General features: G+C 35.0%; 1 long non-coding RNA gene across 2 annotated transcripts; it reads right to left on the bottom strand.

Moving 5' to 3' along the window:
- Window positions 886-2831, bottom strand: LOC107648340. Of its 2 annotated transcripts, XR_002349103.1 has the most exons (3): window positions 2564-2831; window positions 2313-2427; window positions 886-1522 (listed from the first exon to the last, which is right to left on the bottom strand). It is a non-coding gene; the product is annotated as an uncharacterized LOC107648340 (long non-coding RNA). The 2 variants fall into 2 exon arrangements; XR_001621884.2 differs by lacking the exon at window positions 886-1522 and having other exon boundaries at window positions 1679-2427.

The following is a 21263-nucleotide window of genomic DNA, read 5'->3' as shown; positions in this document are numbered from 1 at the left end:
TTCTTTTTCTCCTATATATATATATATATTCAGAAAACTAGAATATATAAATTGTGATGCATAACACATAAATTTTGGTGAACAACACAAATTTTAATATACAGCACAAAAAATTTTTGAAGGACCACATGCCCAAAAGATTGACATCCAGACAATAAAATACACACAGTATAGAAATTTCGATGCACAATAAATAAATTTTGGTGCATAATGTATAAATTTTGGTGTACAACATAGAAATTTTTAAAGGACCACTCACCTATAATATAGACTCACCCAATCAACAAAATATATTTGTAAAAATTTGTGTTATGTGCACAAATTTTTATATTGTGTGCAAATATTTATGTGCTATGTGCAAAAATGTATATACTATATTGATAATTATCAATATATCACTACAAGAAATTACCGTAATAGCGATCGATTCTAGTAGTCGCTAAAACTTTGGTCGCTAAATTCAAAATAGCGACCGATGTTGGTCGCTAATATTTAGTGACCGATATTAGCGACCGATTTTCAACCAAGGCCACCTAACCATACAAAATAATTTTGGTCGCTAAATCGGTCGCTAATAAGATTGGTCACTAAATAGCAATCAATATTTTAGTCACTAAATTAGTCGCTGAGGTGTTCGGTCGCTAAATGGCGACCAATATTTCGGTTACTAAATCGGTCGCTAATTTTTCAATTGCTAAATCGGTCGCTAACAGCTAACTTCAAAATTCCAAAAATCGGTTGCTAAATTAGTCGCTACTGTCGCTTTCTAATTATAAATTTTAACTAAATTTCACATATATCACTATTAAAATTTAATTTTTAAATATAATTCTAATTCAACAAGATATATAAATAATCAAATAGATAACTATTTATTAAGATCGAATGCCAATAATTATTGAAAATCATATAAAGATGAAATGAAAAATGAATTCTAATACAAATAAATTTATATTTATGTATACTACATATATGCATTGAAAAACAATGAAGGCGAAAACAAATCTACACAAATACAACAAATTTATATTTATGAATACTACATATATGTGATGCTGCCATCTTTAATCACTGATGATGACCTCTTCAGCTTCCTCATCCTCTCTTCTTCTTTCTCATTACCACAAGGTGACAACTTTAATGTCAGTTCTACTTTGTTGCTGCACTTCTTCTGTTTCTCACCATAAACTCTTTGAAATAATAAGAAATCCAAATTTGCCTTAATTATTTTTGTTGCATTGCATGATGTGAAATAAAAAATTCAACATTGTTTTCTTTTCAGCATTACCTCCTGTTAGTTTTATGAAATTAAAATTAACTACTCATGATTTATTTTCTAGAACATCTATGATCTCACTACATTTATCAGCTACAAAATGTTTACACCACACAGCAGCTTCTTCTAATCCTTGTATCTTGATAGTTTGACTATTTAAAAAATAAATGAACAGATATTAAACTGAAGATGCTATTTTACCTATTGCAAATGATGATTTTGTTGTAGTCCCAATCTTCAACCCATCTGTAAATAGCACACCATTCTGTAGTCCACTTAGCACAAATCGGTTCATACTTTTCTGTCATAGAAAATAGTCTTCAGCAACGTTATCACTCTCAGGAATTCTTCTAAGAAAATCATGATATTATGAATTTGTACAATAAAGAACTATGATTAATGTACCCTGCAAAAATGTAAGCAACTTCTACTTCCTTTCTTTTAAGGAAGGTTTTTTGGGTTTGATAGAAACTACAGCATTAGAAGGGTCAAGCTTTCTTTTTTCTCACATATTTGCATTATATCTTTTTCCTGTATTTTATCCATTTCTTTCAGCTTAAAAATTACATACTTTGACTTACTGTAATGAAAAGTTCAAAAAAAAAAAAAAATTCTCAATAAGAAAAAATCAAAATAGAATGACACATTTGTTATTGGTCCTATTAAATAACCAGACAGAAAAAGTTGCATAAATGCATACATTATTTATGCCTAATACTATTTGCCATTACCTATATAACTCTGCATAGTAAATACAACTCTATAGGACTAAGACAACTTTTTCTTCTTTTTCTCCCCTTTGTTTTTTTTTTAAGAAAACGACATGTAACCGTCACATGTATGATACAAGATCCAAGCCAAGAGCTAATGTCTCATTGTGCATACTAAAAAATATCTTGCTACACATTTATAGTTAGCTGTCAAAACCAATAATACTAATAATATAATCATCGATAATAATAACCATCAATAATTAGTTAATTAATAATCAGTATTAAGTGGCAAATGGTGAATTTCTAATCTTTTAACTTCTTACCAACTGAGGTCAGGCATCAATGACATATGCTTCCACGGTGTTTAGCAAGCACTCATATTCTCCATGATGCATCAAGTCTTTCTTCGGATTGTATGCAACAACAAGAAGCAAAGTTCTGCAACAACAATTGTATGCTTGTTATCTGATTCGAAATTTAATTTTAAAATCAGTAAAAATAGAATCATTAATTACACTAGTTGGATTATAAATACCAAAAGAAGGTTATCTATATGAATGCATTATAAATCTACCTAGTTGGAGATCATATTGGTCTCTAGCATCTAGTCCAGTAGAAGTGCCACAAGGTGAAAAATCCTTATCTACTTGTTGATGTTGCTTCCTAAAAATTCAAATTCAAAGCATTGTTGTGTGAGACAATTAAGAAAGAAAAAAAAAGATAAGAAGAAAAGACTATAGAAGAATGAGTAGGTGCTTGTACTTGTTTGGAACTTTCCCCTTCTCCTTGTAAGGCTTAACAAGAACTCTTGCATCACATACAAAATAAGGGTTCCCTTTTGAGAGAATGAGTTTCACAATCTCCAGATAAACGAATGTAACAAATCCGAACATTTGCTTCTACTGGTATGGGATTCTCACATCTTGAATTGGCCCATAAATGCTTCACGTTTGAACAACAAAAAGATAAGTCATGAAGTGAATATACCAAATTTGAAGTTTGAAAAGAGTGAGCTAAGTAGCAACAAACAAGAACCTGAAGTATTTGAAAACATCTTCCTCTCTAAAAGTGCTATCAGCTGGGAAAGTCAAATAGATCTGCTTGGAAGCTGGGTTGACCATCCCAAGGCTGTTCAAAGAGAAATCACTCCTTTCAAGCCTCAATCTTCCGAATTTATGTAAGTCCTCGCTCATCATCAAAGCCGTAACCGCATCCCTAGTAGCAAATTATGGAAACCATTAGAACTCCATGATGATTAACTTGAGTACATGAGAAATTAAAAACCCCACCTTTGAGTTTCATTTTTCTGCTGCTTGATAAACCCCAATTTTGTAGTTTATCTTGTGCTTAATTTAGGGAGATTTTATCAACTTTTCTCACATTTATTCAATGAAATAGTATGGTTTTGCAATTCTCCCTAAATTTGTGCTTAAGAGTGAAAACATGCTTTTTAGGCCTTAAAATAGCTAAATTTAATTCACCTTAATTCCACTCGATGTCTTGATATGTTTGTTGAGTGATTTTAAGTTCACAAGGCAAGTATTGGATGGAAGAAGTGAAGAGAAAAGCATGCAAAGTGGAGAATTCATGAAGAAATGAGCATTTGGATAATTGAAGGCCACGCGCATGCGTCACCTACGTGTACGCATGAAAAGAAGATCTGCAAGCCATGCGCATGCGTCACCCACGCGTACGCGTGAGGAGGAATTTTAGGCAGCGACGCGCACGCGTGACGCTGATCATGTGACCTAAATAAAGTGAATTCGCTAGGGTCGATTTTTGAGATGCCCAGGCCCAAATCCAACTCATTTTTGAGACTATTTCATGCAGAATTCAAGATGGGTCAAGGGGGAGCAATTAGAATAGCTTAGGATCATGTAGGTTAGTTTTCTAGAGAGAGAAGCTCCCTCTTCTCTCTAGAATTAGGGTTCTTAGGTTTATTTTCCTCTTAGATCTAGGTTTAATTTCTTGCTTTCATCTTGTTTCTTTTACATTTTCATACTCTAGTAGTTCAATTCTCTAGTTTCTTCTTGTTAATTTCCCTTTTTATGCCTCTTTTTATGTTTATGAACACCCTTGTTGGATTTAGAATCCCCTTTAATACAATTTGATGTTTGATATTCTTTTATTGTTGATTTGAGTTGTTATTGTTATTTTCTTGCAATTGGTAGTTGTAGAATTTATTTTTCATTGCAATTTATTATGCTTTCCTTTTATACCTTCCAAGTGTTTGAAAAAATGTTTGGTTGGATGTTATAGTAGATTTTTGAGCATTCTTGGCTTGGAAAGAGAAATTAGGCAATTTTGAGTCATTAATACCCAATTTAGATCGGTAATCTAGAGTTGTTAGTTAATATTATTTCCATTGACTCTAATCTCTTGCTAATTCAGTTAGTAAGTTGATTATGACTTTTGGATTGAGATTAACTAGTCTTATTTGACTTTCTCCCTATGTTGAAGATAACATTGTACCTTCTTCCGATGTTGGAGATGATGAAATAGTATAAATTCTTGTTAATCATTGTATGATAATTAATGACTAGGATAGAAAGCCTACATTCTCAATCCTTGCCATGAATGCCTCTCTTTATTACTTGCTTTCTTTAATTGTTTGCTTCATTCACTTGCCATTTATTTTCTTGCCTCTTTACGAACCCAACCCCTTGGATACCATAACCAATAATATGCATACCTCACTGCAATTCCTTGAGAAGACGACCCAGGACTAATAATCTCGGTTATTTTTTTTGGGTTGGACTTGTGACAACCAAAATTAAACTTTGATTTGAGGATCGATGGTCGGTTTGGGCTATGCTCACAACGAAATTATTTTGTTAAATTCTGAACCGGTATAAATCCTCTTTCAAGTTTTTGGCGCCGTTGCCGGGGAATTGCAATGTATGCTTGTTATTGGTTATTATACATATGTAATATTGTGAATAGTTTGCTCTTTTGTTAGTTTGCTTGTTTGAGTTAGTAGTTAGATTTTATCCCTTTGTTTCTTATTGCTTTTTTTTTATTTTTGTTTTTCTACTATGAATTCTCACTCATTTGGCTATGAGTTTAGTTCTAACTATATTGTAGAAGTTGGAAATTATAATGACAACATGCATCAAGGATAAAACAATCAAAGATGGGAAGAGCCTTAAGGAATTGATCACCCTTTTTGGCAATAACCTTCTGACGAACTGATTTCCTTCGGTAAAGAAATTTTATAAATATACGATCGCATTGTAAGTATAGTTTCTAAACCAACAAAAAATCCATTCGTACAAAAGTTTTGGTTGTCACAAGTAACAAACCCAATAAAATTTATAAACTGAAGTATTTAAACCTCGGGTCGTCTTCTCAAGGAATTGCAGAGAAGTATGATTTATTATTGGTTATGAAAAACAGTATTTTCGGGTTTTGAAAAGGTTTGAACAAGAGAAATAAATTGCAGGAATTAATAAATTAATAACTAATAAAACTCTTGGTAAGATATGAAAACTAGAAGTCCTATCCTAGTTATCCTTATCAATGGTGATGAGAATTATATTTTGCTCCCCACTAAGTCAACCTCTAATTATGAAGGTAAGTCAAGTGGATAAATCAATTTAACACCTAAAGTCCTAGTCAACTCCTAAGAAAATACTAGAGTTATAGGAATTTAAATCAATCACCAAAGATAACAATTATCAATCACAATAAGTTTGACAACTCAAGAGTTACCAATTAATCAACCAAAGCCAAAAGGGAAAAATCTAAATTATTTATATAAATAAAGGAAAGCAATCATAATTCTGAAACACCTCAAATTATATTAAATAGAAAATCAATCTAAACATAAAAATTTCATAAACTAAATTGAGAAAATAAGTAAAAGGAACATTGAACCTAGAACTCAAAAGAAATTGTAAGTTGAAATAATAAGAAATCCTAAATCCTAAGAGAGAGGAGAGAACCTCTCTCTCTAAAAACTACATCTAAATTATGAAAAGTGAATAATGGAAGACCTCCCATGAATGGATGCATTCCCCCATTTTATAGCCTCTAATCTGTGTTTTCTGGACCGAGAACTAGGCCAGAAATAGCCCAGAATTCACTGGTTGCGAATTTAAACACGCTGATTTTTGCCATTGCAACGCGTCTGCGTGGATCACGCGTTCGCGTCACTTATCGTTTGGGCAACTATAACAAATTATATATCAAATCGAAGCCTCGGACGTTAGCTTTTCAACGCAACTAGAACCGCATCATTTGGACCTCTGTAGCTCAAGTTATGGTCGTTTTAGTGCGAGAGGGTCAGGCTGACAGCTTTGCAGTTCCTTCAACTTCTTGTATTCCTTCCACTTTTGCATGCTTCCTTTCCATCCTCTAAGCCATTCCTGCCCTATAATCTCTAAAAATACTTAACACACATATCAAGACATTGAATGGTAATAAGAGAAGATTAAACATATCAAAATTAAGACCAAAGGAGCATGTTTTCAATCATAGCACAAAATCAGGAAGGAAAACGTAAACTCATGCAAATCATATGAATAAGTGTATGAAAGATTGATAGAATCCACTCAATTGAGCATAAGATAAACCATAAAATAGTGGTTTATCAACCTTCCCACACTTAAACATTAGCATGTCCTCATGCTAAGCTCAAGAGAAGCTATAAGGGAGTGAAGAGGAATGATAGAGAGTATGCAATGCAACCTATCTATGTGAATGCAACTACATGCAAAATATTTCTACCTACTTGGTTAAAAGTGAATAAGTTCTTCAAGACAAATATGAATCAAATTCCACTAATTCAAATCATACAGTGAAAACAAGTAAACTTGTAAGAAGATGGCTCATGAAAGCAGGGAACATAGAATCAAGCATTGAACCCTCACTGGTAGTGTATATCACTCTAGTCTCTCAAGTGTATAGGGTAATTCACTCTATTCACTCTAAATCATGCTTTCTAAACTTTGTTCTTCATCTAACCAATCAACAAATATTTAGTATACCAGTGCAAATATCATGAGGTCTTTTCTACCTAGCTACCCAAATTTTTCCCACTTTTGTATTACATGCTCATGTATCAAACTTATTTTTTGAATTTTGTCCCATGTGCATTGATCCTTTTTATTTTGCATTTGGGGTAATTCATATATATAATTTTTTGTATCCCCTTATTTAATTACAAATTTTTTTTTCAATGCACATGGTAATTTAATTATTTTGATTTCACATGAGAATGCTTCCCAAATTTTCAAATAACTTATTCAATTCAATTCCCTTTTTTTTTTCTATCATCCCATGTTCCCATAAAATTCTCCATACTTAAATTATACACAATATCTATCTTAAGCTAACCAAGGATTCAACTTGGGATTTTTAATTTGTTTTTCTGCTTAAGGCTAGTAATGTGGTTATAAAACAGAAGGGGATTAAAAAGCTCAAAGTGGCTAACAAGGGTGACATAAAAGGGTAGGCTTATTTGGGATAAGTGAGTGAAAACAAGTAATGGCCTCAATCATATCCAAGCATGTAAATACACTAAATAATGGACATATAGAGTTGGAACAAAGTAAAGATTGTAATTATAGAGAAGAAAACACACAAGAATAAAATATTTATGGTTAACTAATGTAACCATGTAATTAAGCTCAAATCTCACGGGTTGTGTGTTCTTAGCTTTTTAAACTATGTTCCAATTACAATCTTCAAACAAGTTTAACACAAAAATTTTTATTTAAATTAGTAAAATTTTTTTCAAAAATAGGGTCTTAGAAGAAAATCATTACTTTAACCAAGCAGTAGCTAAATGCATAAAATTAAATAAACACGTAATTAAACATGCAAATGCAATAATGAACAAACAAAGAAAATAAAACAATGGTGTTGGAAAGAAGAGAATAGCTAACCCATGGAGATCGGTATCGACCTCCCCACACTTAAAGATTTCACTGTCCTCGATGCATGCTAAGATGTGCAGGTGGATGGGTTGCGAACTATAACTGCTGTTATTTCTCTAAAGATTGTGCAGACGGACTGGCTTGTCTCCCCATTAAGAGGCTTTTCCTCTCCCTTCGTGGTGGCCATCCTGAAAGAAGAGGGAAAAGAAGAAAAGTAACCCAAAAATAAAGATAGAAAATAAATAAAATATGGGTGTTAATACCAGATAATAAGGGTCTCAATTACATGGTAGCTACAACATGCAAGTGAAAAAACAGTAGAAGTACATGGCAAATCAAGAGTGCAAAAATTTACAACAATGGGGAAGAGAGTTGGTAAGGAAAGATAATATAAATTCATGTCAATGCAAAAGTAATACAGGTATAAAAGATTGGCATTGAAAATATTACCTAACCAGAATAACACAAGTCACTAAGCACCCAAAATAATTCAAGAGAAGATGCAACAGTTAAATAAAAAAATTTTAACACCAAAGGAAAAATAATTAATTTAGAAAAGAAAATAAAAATATGCACAAAATTAAGATGCAATGAATGAAATATGCAAATAAATTAAGTAAAATAAAATAAAAGATAAGAAGAATGAGAAGGGAAAGAAGGGAAGAAGTAAGTAAGAAAGGAGGGAGGAAAAATTAGGATTGGGGAAGAAAAGATAAGATTTTTGGCGCTGATTTGGATAAGTTGTGCGGCGCAAGCGACGCGGACGCGTGGGTCACGCGATTGCGTTGCCTGATTTGTGCGATTGGCGCGAGTGCAGCCTCGCGTTCGCGTAACTCTCTGTTTTAAATGCATTTTGCCAAAAATATGGGTGACACGTTCGCGTGGGTGACGCGATCGCGTGGATGGCCATATTTGCAAAACAATGCGGACGCATAGGGCACGCGTTCGCGTGGTAAGGCTTGTGCTTCTAGCACCGTTCAAGCCCCATTCCAGCCTAACTTGCTGCCAAACACCCGTTTACGTCGATTTTACAGGGCCACGCATTCGCGTGGGTGACGCGGACGCTTGGGAGGCATGACGCAGACGCGTCAGTGATGTGGTCGCGTGGATCAATTTGTGCCAAAGGCACGCCTCCAACCACACTTACGGGTGACTCTCTGTTCAATCTTGTTTTCTTCCCAACGCACATATGACTCGGACGGGTCGGCGACGCTTACACGTCACGTGCGTGTTTTTTTTTTTTTGTGTGATTTTCGAAAAAAATCAATTAAAATAAAGAGCAATAACCTCTTAATTTATGAAAAAGCAAAAATAAAAATAAATAAACAAGCAAAAAGTAAATATTTACATTAACCAATAATAAGGCACACATTTGCAATTCCCCGACAACGGCGCCATTTTGACGAACTGATTTCCTTCAGTAAAGAAATTTTATAAATATACGATCGCGTTGTAAGTATAGTTTCTAAACCAACAAAGAATCCTTTCGTACAAAAGTTTTGGTTGTCACAAGTAACAAACCCAATAAAATTTATAAACCGAAGTATTTAAACCTCGGGTTGTCTTCTTAAGGAATTGCAGGGAAGTATGATTTTTTATTGGTTACGAAAACCAGTATTTTTGGGTTTTGAAAAGGTTTGAACAAGAGAAATAAATTGCAGAAATTAATAAATTAATAACTAATAAAACTCTTGGCAAGGTATGAAAACTAGAAGTCCTATCCTAGTTATCCTTATCAATGGTGATGAGAATTATATTTTGCTCCCCACTAAGTCAACCTCTAACTATGAAGGTAAGTCAAGTGGATAAATCAATTTAACACCTAAAGTCCTAGTCAACTCCTAAGGAAAGACTAGAGTTATAGGAATTTAAATCAATCAGCAAAGATAACAATTATCAATCACGATGAGTTTGACAACTCAAGAGTTACCAATTAATCAACCAAAGCCAAAAGAGAAAAATCTAAATTATTTATATAAATAAAAGAAAGCAATCATAATTCTGAAATACCTCAAATTATATTAAATAGAAAATCAATCTAAACATAAAAAGTTCATAAACTAAATTGAGAAAATAAGTAAAAGGAACATTGAACCTGGAACTCAAAAGAAATTGTAAGTTGAAATAATAAGAAATCCTAAATCCTTTAAGAGGAATCCTAATCCTAAATCCTAAGAGAGAGGAGAGAACCTCTCTCTCTAAAAACTATATCTAAATTATGAAAAGTGAATAATGGAAGACCTCCCATGAATGGATGCATTCTCCCACTTTATAGCCTCTAATATGTGTTTTCTGGATCGAGAACTGGGCCAGAAACAGCCCAGAATTCGCTGGTTGCGAATTTAAACACGCTGATTTTCGCCACTGCGACGCGTCCGCGTAGATCACGCGTTCCCATCACTTATCGACAGAGAAACTATGGTAAATTATATATCAAATCGAAGCCCTGGACGTTAGCTTTTCAACGCAACTGAAACTGCATCATTTGGACCTCTGTAGCTCAAGTTATGGTTGTTTTAGTGCGAGAGGGTCAGGCTGACAGCTTTGCAGTTCCTTCAACTTATTGTATTCCTTTCACTTTTGCATGCTTCCTTTCCATCCTCTAAGCCATTCCTGTCCTGTAATCTCTGAAAATACTTAACACACATATCAAGGCATCGAATGGTAATAAGAGAAGATTAAACATATCAAAATTAAGACCAAAGGAGCATGTTTTCAATTATAGCACAAAATCAGGAAGGAAAACATAAACTCATGCAAATCATATGAATAAGTGTATGAAAGATTGATAAAATCCACTCAATTGAGCACAAGATAAACCATAAAATAGTGGTTTATCACCTTCCCAAATGTACTATGAGCAAGAACCACTCCAAGATGCATACCAATCTAATGTGTGTGGTGACCCTCATTGTGGTTGTCAACCACAATCACCATATGCTTATGAACCCCCTCCTCAACGTTGTCAACCACTATACTCACAAGGCTTATACCACCATTCCCCTCCATATGATCCTAACCCATATCCACCATACCAACCACCATATGAATCATATCTAGAGCCACCACCATTCAAACACCAATACTCCCATGAACTACAAATTCCTTATACACCACCTCAAGACTTTCACCAATATGAACCACCTTCCAACTACAATACCTTTTCCTCAAACAATGAACCTTCTCTTCTGCCACCACTTTCATTGGACCAATCTCTCCAACCCCTAATGCAAGAACAATAAGAACTTCTAATTCATTGCCAAAAGCAAGGGGAAGTGGTGGCTAACTTAACCGAAATGATGAGCCAATTATCATCATTGTGCTCAACTATCCAAGACACCCTAATTATTAAATGTGGGGGATTAGTTGAGGAGCACAACGAGAAGGAGAATTTGGAGCTTCAAGATGAAGAAGAGGAGTTAAGACAAGAAGTGCAACAAGAGGAGGAAGTAGAGATAATTGAACTAGAAGAAGTGGTTGAAGATTTAAGAGATGTGGAATGCAAAGAGAAATCTCAAGTTGAAGAACCTTCTCCCATGGACTTTGATAGTGATGTTAAGGAGGGAAGTGCACAACCTCCAAGACATATTGTGAATGAAGAATTGGAAGAGATGGTACAAGCAACAAGTCCTCCTATCTATGATGATTCTGCATTAACATATGATCCTTTTGAGATTGATGAATCCTCCCCCATTGGACTTGGAATTGATGTTAAGGTAGATTTCACTCAACCTCCTATTTATGACTTGAGTGATGGGAAAGAGCTAGCGGACATTGGTGAGAAAGAAGCATGTGAACTTGAGGAAGCTTAGCAAGAGGTAGAGCTTGAAGAACCTTGCCAAGTGGTGGAAGCTCCTAGAAGAGGATGGACAGGAATGGAATACGCCTTATCAAGATCATTGGAAGCTTCTCTACCTAAGTCACCATCTATTCCTTTATTTGAGTGGGTAAAACTCATTACTCTTAGCTTTATTATCCCACTTGAATATGGTTTGCTTGAAACGGATGGCTAACTTAGGGCGCTTTATGGAATAAAGCGTAAGAGAAGGATGTTTAGTGGTTGGCGTTGTAAATCTAGGCTCATTATGGTTGGAAGCTCAAAATCGAGGAGCAAGGGTTGGATTAGTGCTCAATTGGACGGGTCTAGGAGGATAGTTTGGTGCCTCCATGAGAATTCGGATCACATGCGACCCGGAGGGAATTACTATGATCAACTTGAGGACGGGTGTGAAAACAAAGTGTGGGATCCCGAATTACAAGAGGAGAATTAATTTTGGGAGCTCATGGTTTGTGAAGAACTCCATCAAAGCTTGGAGCTATTGATTTTGAATGATGGAGCTTATTGGAGATTCAAGCATTGGTGGATGTTCAAGGATGGATTCAAGCACAAGCCACCTTGATGAAAGCTCCCCATAAGTCCAACTTAAGGACAATAAATAAAAGTGCTAGGTGGGAGACACCCCACCAAGGTAAACTCTTTTCAATTTTTCTCTTTTGTGAATATTGGTAAAATAAGTTTAATTTCATGTTTTGTTTAGTTTGTTGAGTTTATTTGGTAGTCTAGTATGTTAAATAAGGTTTGATAGTGTTTTGGTAGCTGTTTGGAGGGTCGGAATGCTTGGTTTGGTGCAAGAAATTGGAAAATTTTGAAAAATAGAGCACCCAGCCACGCATACATGTCACCCACGCGTACGCGTAACCCCATGTTTCCAACACTTCACGCGTATGCCTCGCCCACGTGTACGCGTGACACCCCTAATGCTGCACCTCCCATACAAATTCCAGAGAGTTGCGCGCGTTTTGGGTTGGAATTATGCCTCTAGCACAAAATCTACCCATGCGTATGCTTCACCCCATGCGTACGCATCGCCTCTCTCTGATTTGACCATCACACGTACGCGCGACCCACGCGTACGTGTCGCACCCTTTTCACCTCATCACGCTTACACGTCACTCCATGCGTACGCGTGGAGTGCCCTGTTTCACCACCCTATTTTTCTTCTCTTCTTTCCATTTCTTCTCTTCTCCTCTCTTCTTCCCTTCTCTCACCCATCATCCAACACTATCATACACCATCAACCATTAGTTAGTTTAGTTAGTTAGCTATTTATTTAGTTTTATTTTTGTTTAATTTTCTATTTTAAGTGGTAAGTGTTGGATTATTGATTTGATTTGCTGTTTATTAGTGCTGAAAATATTCATTGTTGGGTTTCTTTATTGAGGTTATATTTGTCACTTGGTTTTGATTATTTCTTCAAGATTAATTTTGTGCATACCAAGTGCATGACATTGCCTTCAAGCTTCACAAATCTTTTGAATTGCATGTTGTAGCTAGCCATCATGTGATTTGATTTCATCATCCATTGTTAGGCAATTGTATATTATCAATGCATTTTTTTGTTAGGTGATGCTTGTTTATGATTGACCCTTATTCACATCACCTATTTCATGCATTGAGATTTCGGGATTGTGAAATTGGATCGTAAGCTTACCTAATTGCATATTTTTTTATCTTTTCAAGCTTTGTGGACCATGCTTGCTATGTGACTGAGTTTAATTTCTATCTTCTTTTCCTAAGTTCTATAGCACCCATGTCTTCCACTTTTATGTCACTTAGGTGTTGCAAACAAACTTCAATATGTATCATTGTTTGATGTGTGAGCTCTATATTTCATTTGGTTCACTAAGTTTACTTACACATCAATCAATGTCCATTCATTATCCAATTCACAATTGCTTGATTTTTGCTTGAATGCTTTTATGCTTCTTTATTTCTTGTTCGTTGTCTTAACCTACAAGTTTTCTTTAAAAGCATTTCAAGTACACTGGAATGAGTGAAGTGCATGCTTCTTTTGTGTAATTGTGACATAGCTCTCTATGCTAATGTGTGTGTTTTAAACGGCGCCCAACTTAGAACTCACACACTTTCCTTCCTTAATATCACACTAATTCACTCACTCAATTTTAGTAATTCTTACCTCGTTTCAACAATCCATGCTTCCTTGCTTGTGCATTTACTTGTCTTATTATATCTTGTTTTCTATTGTTCAGGATGATTTGTCATAAGCAAAAATGGAAGCGGGAGAAAAAACACGCAGCAGCCAGTTGATCCACCAGCTGAATGTGGCAATCCGGAAAGTTGTTGTACCCCTTTGCTCATCTTTGAATGCACCGAGGATGGTGCACTTTAAGTGTGGGGAGGTCGTCCGACCAATCGGCGTTTTTGGGTGACAAATTTCTAATCCCAACACTTTCGCATTTCATTTTTTAGGTCTTTTAGAATTTTTAGTTGCATTTTCTTATTTTGCATATATATATATATATAAGTTTAGCCAAAATAATAAAAATTTTGCAAGGATTTTATCTATAGGGCACCCCAATTGATTGAAAAAAAATTTTTTTTTAGAACTTGTTTGAACTATATATTGTGGAACATGATTTTTGAGCTAAGAACACAAGCATGTGAGTTTTGAGCCTAATTGTGTGGTTGCATCATATAACCACTTATTTTCATTCTTGTGTATATTATTCTCTTTCTATGATTGCAATCTTTGATTCGTTTGATTCTTTATGTCCATTATTTTGTGTATGAATGCACTTATATGATTGAGGTCATTGTTTCAAATAGCTCACTTACCCAAATAGCCTACCTTTTATCTTCCATTGTTAGCCAATTTTGAGCCTATCCTAAACCTATTTGTTCTTAATTTTAGAACATTACAAGCCTAAGTGAAAAAATAATAAATGTCGCTTGTTTGGATCTTTGATTAGCTTAGACTAGTGAGAGTATTTATCATTTAATTTTGGGAGAGTTGGGAATATTGGGTAGAGATAAAAGTGTATTTTGTAGTTTTGTTGAAAATCATGGAAATTGGGCACATACTCATGTATTAGTTATGTTTAAACCATATGCATTGATGCTTTTGTATATATTTTAGTTTGAAAAGAAAAAAGGAATATATATATATATATATAGAAAAAGAAAGAAAAAAGAAATAAAAAGGGGACAAAAATGCCCCAAAGTAAAGTTCAATAATAATCAATGTATATGTGTTGTGATAAAAAAGAGAATGCATGAGTGTGTGAAAAGTAAAGAATGAGTAGTTAGGTTTGTTTAGAATTTTATAGGTTGTTGACGACGACCAAAAGCATGGGTTTGGATTTTCACACTAAAAATAGAATTTGTCCATTGCAAGTATAGTCCAAACCCAACAATTGATCATCAATCAAATTATTATCCTAAAGATGTCACAATCAACACAAAATAACCGGGAGTTTTAAATCCCGGGTCGTCTTCCCTAGGAACTAATTCTGATGAGCGCATGCAATTTTGGTTGTGAGAATCAAAAGGGTTTTCAATGATAAGGAAGCAATAAAGAAATAAAGAGATAAAAGAACAAGCCAAAATTGCAATTAATAAAGTAATAAAGGGATTAAAGAACTATGTATGTAATATGGACAAGTAAAACTAGAAAGTGATTGAAAAGTGGTTTAAAGCATAAATGAACCCTTAACATGGGATGAGTTATGGAATCCCTTCCTTGCCATAACCACAACTATGATAATTATGATGGATTAATCTCATTAAGTCAACCCTCACATTGGAGAATAAGTTAAATGAGCATAAGTGTTCTTAACCCACAAATCCTAGCTTGCTTGCTAATTACCTTAGCAACAAATTAGCGTTAGTGGGAACAAGAGCAATTAACAACCCAATAATTATCACTAAATGTTGGACATTATGGCTCCAGTAATCTATAAACTCATTTTTCCCAAGTCAAGAGGTGAAAATTACCCCATAATCAAAATTTGCATTTCATCAAACACATAGTGGGCATAAACATAAAACATGGAAAAATTGGAAAAATAATAAAAGCTATGAACCACAAATGATAACAAGCAACCAAAGTAACTCAACAAACATGAAATAAGCATCAAACATCAAATTCATAAACCAAAACTCAAAATTGCAAAGCTATGTATATCTTGACAAGAGAAATTGAAATAGATGAAAGTATAGAACAAGTAATGTAATTAAAAGAAAAATTAAAGGAATACTTACAATGCAATTGCTAGAATCCAAAATCAAACTTGAAGTATAAAATTCTACAAACTCTAATTAAAACCCTAAGAGAGAATTACCTAATCTACACTACTCCTACTCCTACTATGTGTTTCTACCCTACAAGTGAGCTCTCTTTTGAAATGTGTTGAATTCCCCTTCATATAGAACTCCAATTTAGCCTTCAAGCCTTCCAAAATGGTCCAAAAGGCCTTAGAAAATGCGCTGCACGTGTTTCATTAATGAAATCACGTGTTGGGTCCTGTGCAGACGCACAGACGTGTGCGTACGCACAGGTGCTTGTGCGCACGCACGCAGGGTTGTGCGCATGCACACTTCGCTGTGTGTGCTTTTCCTTATTTTCTTCATGTTTTCTCCCTTGTACATACTTTCTTCCACTTTTACCAAACCATTCTTGCCTCTAGGACCTGAAATCACTCAACAAACATATCACGGCATTGAATGGAGTAGAAGTGAGATTAAATTGCTGAATTTAAGCACAAAAATGCATGTTTTCACATTTAGGCTCAATTTAGGGATCAAACACAAAAGTATGCTATTATGGTGCTTAAGTGTAGGTTTATATGATGAAATCCACTCAAATCAAGCTCAAATATATCGGAAAATATGGGTTCATCAATTCTCCCACACTTAAACAATAGCATATCCTCATGCTAAACCAACAAGGAGAATGATCAAAAGGGAAAGAACTTATTGAATGCAACTACCTGTGTGCATGCAAGTATATATATATATATAACTATAATGTCCTATTGATTTGGTGAAAGCAACAATAAAATTCCAAGCAAGTGTATAGACATATAGGCCTAGGCAAAGAAATAACTCAATGCAATAAAAAATCTAAAGAATTGATTTACTCATAAAAAATGAAGCAACTTGCAAGAATACATGATAAGAGGTATGGAGACATAGAGTTAAGTGATCGAACCCTCACTAGGTGTGTATACACTCTAAGCACTCGATGTTTTAGGGTTTAATCACTCAAGTCTCCTCCTAATCATGCTTTCAAGGATTTGCTTTTCATCTAACAATCAACAAACATGTGATGTGTGAGTGCAAGTATCATGAGGTCTTTAGAGGGTTGTAATGGGGTTAGGGTTAAGGTAGGATAAATATAGCTACGTGAACTAGGGAATTGAATCTTTGATTAGCTCAAGTGTCCACTCAACCTATATCAACCAAATTACAAACTATGTAACCTAACTTTTCATTCCCTTTTTATACACATTCATGCATCTTTTTCATGCAAGTTCACATATGCATTTCTTATTCATTCATTTCATTTTCGTTTTCCTTTTTGGGGAGACCTTTGTCCCCTTTTATTTTTTTTCTTTTCTTTTCTTCCTCTTTTTTTTTGACAAATGCATATGGTTAAAGCAAGTTGATACATGAATGTGCACCCATTTTTCAAATTTTTTTTCAATAATTACCCAAAATAAAATTTTTCTCTACCAATGCTTCCCAAAATTTCCTCCACACTTAAATGACACATACTCCTCAACCTAAGCTACTCAAAGATGTAATTTAAGGTTATTTATGGTTTTCCGTTTAGGGTTGTGATGTGCTAACAATTAGAACAAAGGGGATTAAAAAGCTCAAGATTGGCTAACAATGGTAGATGTAAGAGTAGGTCCATATGGGTGAGTGAGCTTAATTCAAAGATGGCCTCAATCATGCTAAATGCATTCAAGACATCAAACATCAGAAATAAAGAATCAAGCAAAACCAAGATCACAATCATAGAAGGAGAAAAATCACACTATGAACAAAATTAGTGGTTAGAATGTGTAACCACTCATTAAAGCTCAAAAACTCACAAGGCATTTTGTTCTATCTCTCTTCTATGTTCCACAAAAATTCATTCAAGCAAGTTTAAAAACAATTTTCCAAATCAATTCAATAGAATGCCCTAAAAACAAAATTCTTGGAAAATCCTTGTTGTTTTTCACCAAAATTATTTCCTATATGTATGTATGATGTGATGAATGCAATTTCAAAAACTTCTCTAGTTCTATTCCTAATTTTTAACATCCAAAAATTAACATGAACAATTAGGACAAAATTGAACTAGGTGCCATACTATTCACATCATCCAATTACAACTTCTATCTATAAAATATATACTAAGTGAAATATGCAAAAATGCAACATATATAAAATATATACCAACTAAAAATGCAAAATGCAATAGTATAAGCTAAGATATATATACTAGAAGAGAATGCAATGCAACAGTTAAAAACACTCCAAATATATACAAGAAACCTAATAAAAAAAAACAAAAATAAGGTGCAAAGTGTTTGGGTAAGAAAGTTTACACCTCAAAATGACGAATCCTCCCCCACACTTAAGCGTTGTACGGTCCTCCATGCACAAACATAATCCAGGGAGGATGTCTCACAATGGCCGATTAAAATGGCATCGACACAATCAAAAGTAATAATGAGTTCCTCAATTAAATAGACTAAGATGCAACTAAGAGATGAGCATCAACTAAACACAAGCAGCTTAGGCAATTGCAACAAGAGTGAATTGAATGTATGAAATATTGGATATTGAAGGTGTGCAAGTGAAAGAGCAAAATTGATATATAAAATAGCACAACAAACAATAACCAATGCAATGATGAAAATAACATTACTTATTCATCCTTAGGAAAAATCAAATAATCACACGGTTAAGGTGTTTGTTACAAAAAGGTGACAAACTTGATAGAATCAAGTTAAGTCAACTCAAACAAATGTAAAGCATTAACAAGAAACAAGGACCTTGTGATGTGATTATATTAATTTAAAATCCATGATGAACAATCAATTCAATTCAATTTACTAAACTCCATGTGCACTCATAAAAGTTTCACCTAATATGCAACAAAATGTATATGTGCAAATCCAATTAGGTGCTAGTAATTTAAGGCAAAGTATAAGTGCATTGATGAAATTCAATCAACAAGCAACCCAATCAATTAACAAGCAAACACTTGCAACTTATTTAATTACTAAGATGAAAAATGAAATGCAAAGAAAACTAAGTAAAACAAGTAGAAAAACATGAAAAAAGCAAGGTAGGGGAGGGATGGAGGGGGTGGAACAGAAAAGAAGAGAAGGAGTAGAGAGAAGAGAAGAAAAGAAGTAAAGTGAGAGAAAACAGAGGCGTGCGTACGCACAGCTATGTGTGCGTATGCACACAAGGCGGAATAGGGAAGGTGTGCGAGCACATACTCTATGCAAGCGCTCCTGGCAGAAGAGGAATTAAGAGGTGTGCGTGCGCACAAGAGTGTGCGCTCGCACAGGTTTTTTTTTTTTTCAAATTGCTTGGGAATGGTTCATGTGTGCATGCACACACACGTCCGTGCACACGCACAGAAGCAAGAAGGGTTGGGGTGCAGGTGCACAACCTGTGCTAACGCTCCCACCAGAGGGGCTGCAAGCTTGCGTGCGGATGCACAATGCTGTGCGCTCGCACAAAGTGGTGAAAAGATGGTATGTGTGCGTACGCACGAGCAGGTGCGCACGCACAGGTGCCCTGTTTTGCAAAAAAATTTCTTTCATTTCTAAGGTGTTATGCCTTAGCTCAATCAACATTTCAACCCCAAAACATTCAAAACATCACAAAATCATGATCCATTTGCAACTCAACCTATCTAAACTCAAAACTAAACTAAGCCTAAGCTAGCCAAAATAAACAAAAATGCAATTAAACTAAGATTATAAACAAAGAAAAAGGGTAGGAAAGATGTTACCATGGTGGGGTGTCTCCCACCTAGCACTTTGGTTTATAGTCCTTAGGTTGGACTTGTTGAGGAGATTCTCATTAGGGTGGCTTGTATTTCCACTCCTCCTTGAACCTCCATCCAAGCTTGCACTTAGAGGCTCCTCTGGGATCCCATATTCTAGGTATCCGCTCATCTTCTTATTAATCTTTATGCTTCAAGCCGGATGGATAAGCTCCTAATTGACCCTTGTAGCAACCCAACATTTTCCAAAGATCACCCAATTGAGCTTCACACCATTTTTGAATTGTTCTTCTTGAAGGGCCTTGGATTCTCTTGGCAACCTATACCCCTTCCTCCACCATGTACCAACCCAAGAATGACCTTGAGTTGGTAATCCGTTTCCAAGATAGAATATTGATGGGGGCCAATGAAGTTCATAGGTAAAATTACCACCCACTCAATGTGCTCTTGGTTGTCAACTCCTTCATCACCAACCTCTTCCTCCTCTTCCCCATCACTCACATTATAACAAGGAGGTTGTGAGAAGTCTACCTCCATATCTCTCTCAAACTCAATGGGAAGAGGCTCATTAAGATCATTGAGGGGATTGACCAAGGAGGACAAAAAATCATGAATGATGGAATCTTCATCTTGATCAATCTCCCTCAATTCTCCCATTCTCTCCTCCGGTTCAAATACTCCACTTTCTCCCTCTTGTTTCAATTCATGCTATATCTCTTCTTCTTTTCTTTGTGGCTTCATGCTCTCCTCTTCACTACACCCTTCAATTACTCATTCACACTCTTCAAGAGGAGTGCCTTGATCGGATGAGTGTAGTAGAATCAAGCAGTTCATTGCTTTGGCTATGGTAGCCATGAATTGCCCTTGTATGCTTCGGAATCCTTCTTGCTCTTGGAGAAAGGCTTGAAGGTCTTGATGGTTGATGCGGGCAGAAATTGGCGAATTAAAAATTGTTAATTTATATACGTTGCAAGTATAGTTCTTAACTCACCAGAAATCTACCTATCAATTTAGAAAGATGTAACAGAAATTTAAAATTAAAATACTGGGAGTATGAATCCCAGGTCGTCTCCCAACGAGTTACAGAAAAGTGTGCTATTTTATTAATCAGAATGTTTTCAAAAAGGTTTTGGTTGAATGATAGAAAATTAAATTAGAGAATTTATATAGATTTAAATAAAAGCCTTGATTGGGAGTTGATTACATGGAAGCCCTATTCTTGATGGAATACTCTCAAGATTAATTGACAATTGAGAGATATTTCGTGTAGTTATCCCTTACTAAGTAGGGGAAGGTCAAACAAGTTGGAATGCCGTTCTATCCACAAGTCCCAATCCACTCTTGGGAGGATTGGTGTCAGGAACTAGAGAGCAAACCAACAATAACCCAATTACAATCTTCCTCTTAAACCTCCAACTCAAGGGTTCCTTTCAATCAACTCCCTATCAAGTTAGGGAACTACTCACTCATTGTAAATGTAAATTCATAGCATATGAAAAAGAATTAAAGAAAGACATTGTAAATAAAAATCAAAATAGTTAATTAAAAATAAAAGTGATCCTTGTATTAAATAATC

The sequence above is a fragment of the Arachis ipaensis genome, chromosome B06 (genome assembly GCF_000816755.2).
Source record: "Arachis ipaensis cultivar K30076 chromosome B06, Araip1.1, whole genome shotgun sequence".
NCBI lineage: Eukaryota > Viridiplantae > Streptophyta > Magnoliopsida > Fabales > Fabaceae > Arachis > Arachis ipaensis.
The sequence above is the reverse complement of the archived record's forward strand: the minus strand, read 5'-3'. Positions and strand labels throughout refer to the sequence as shown.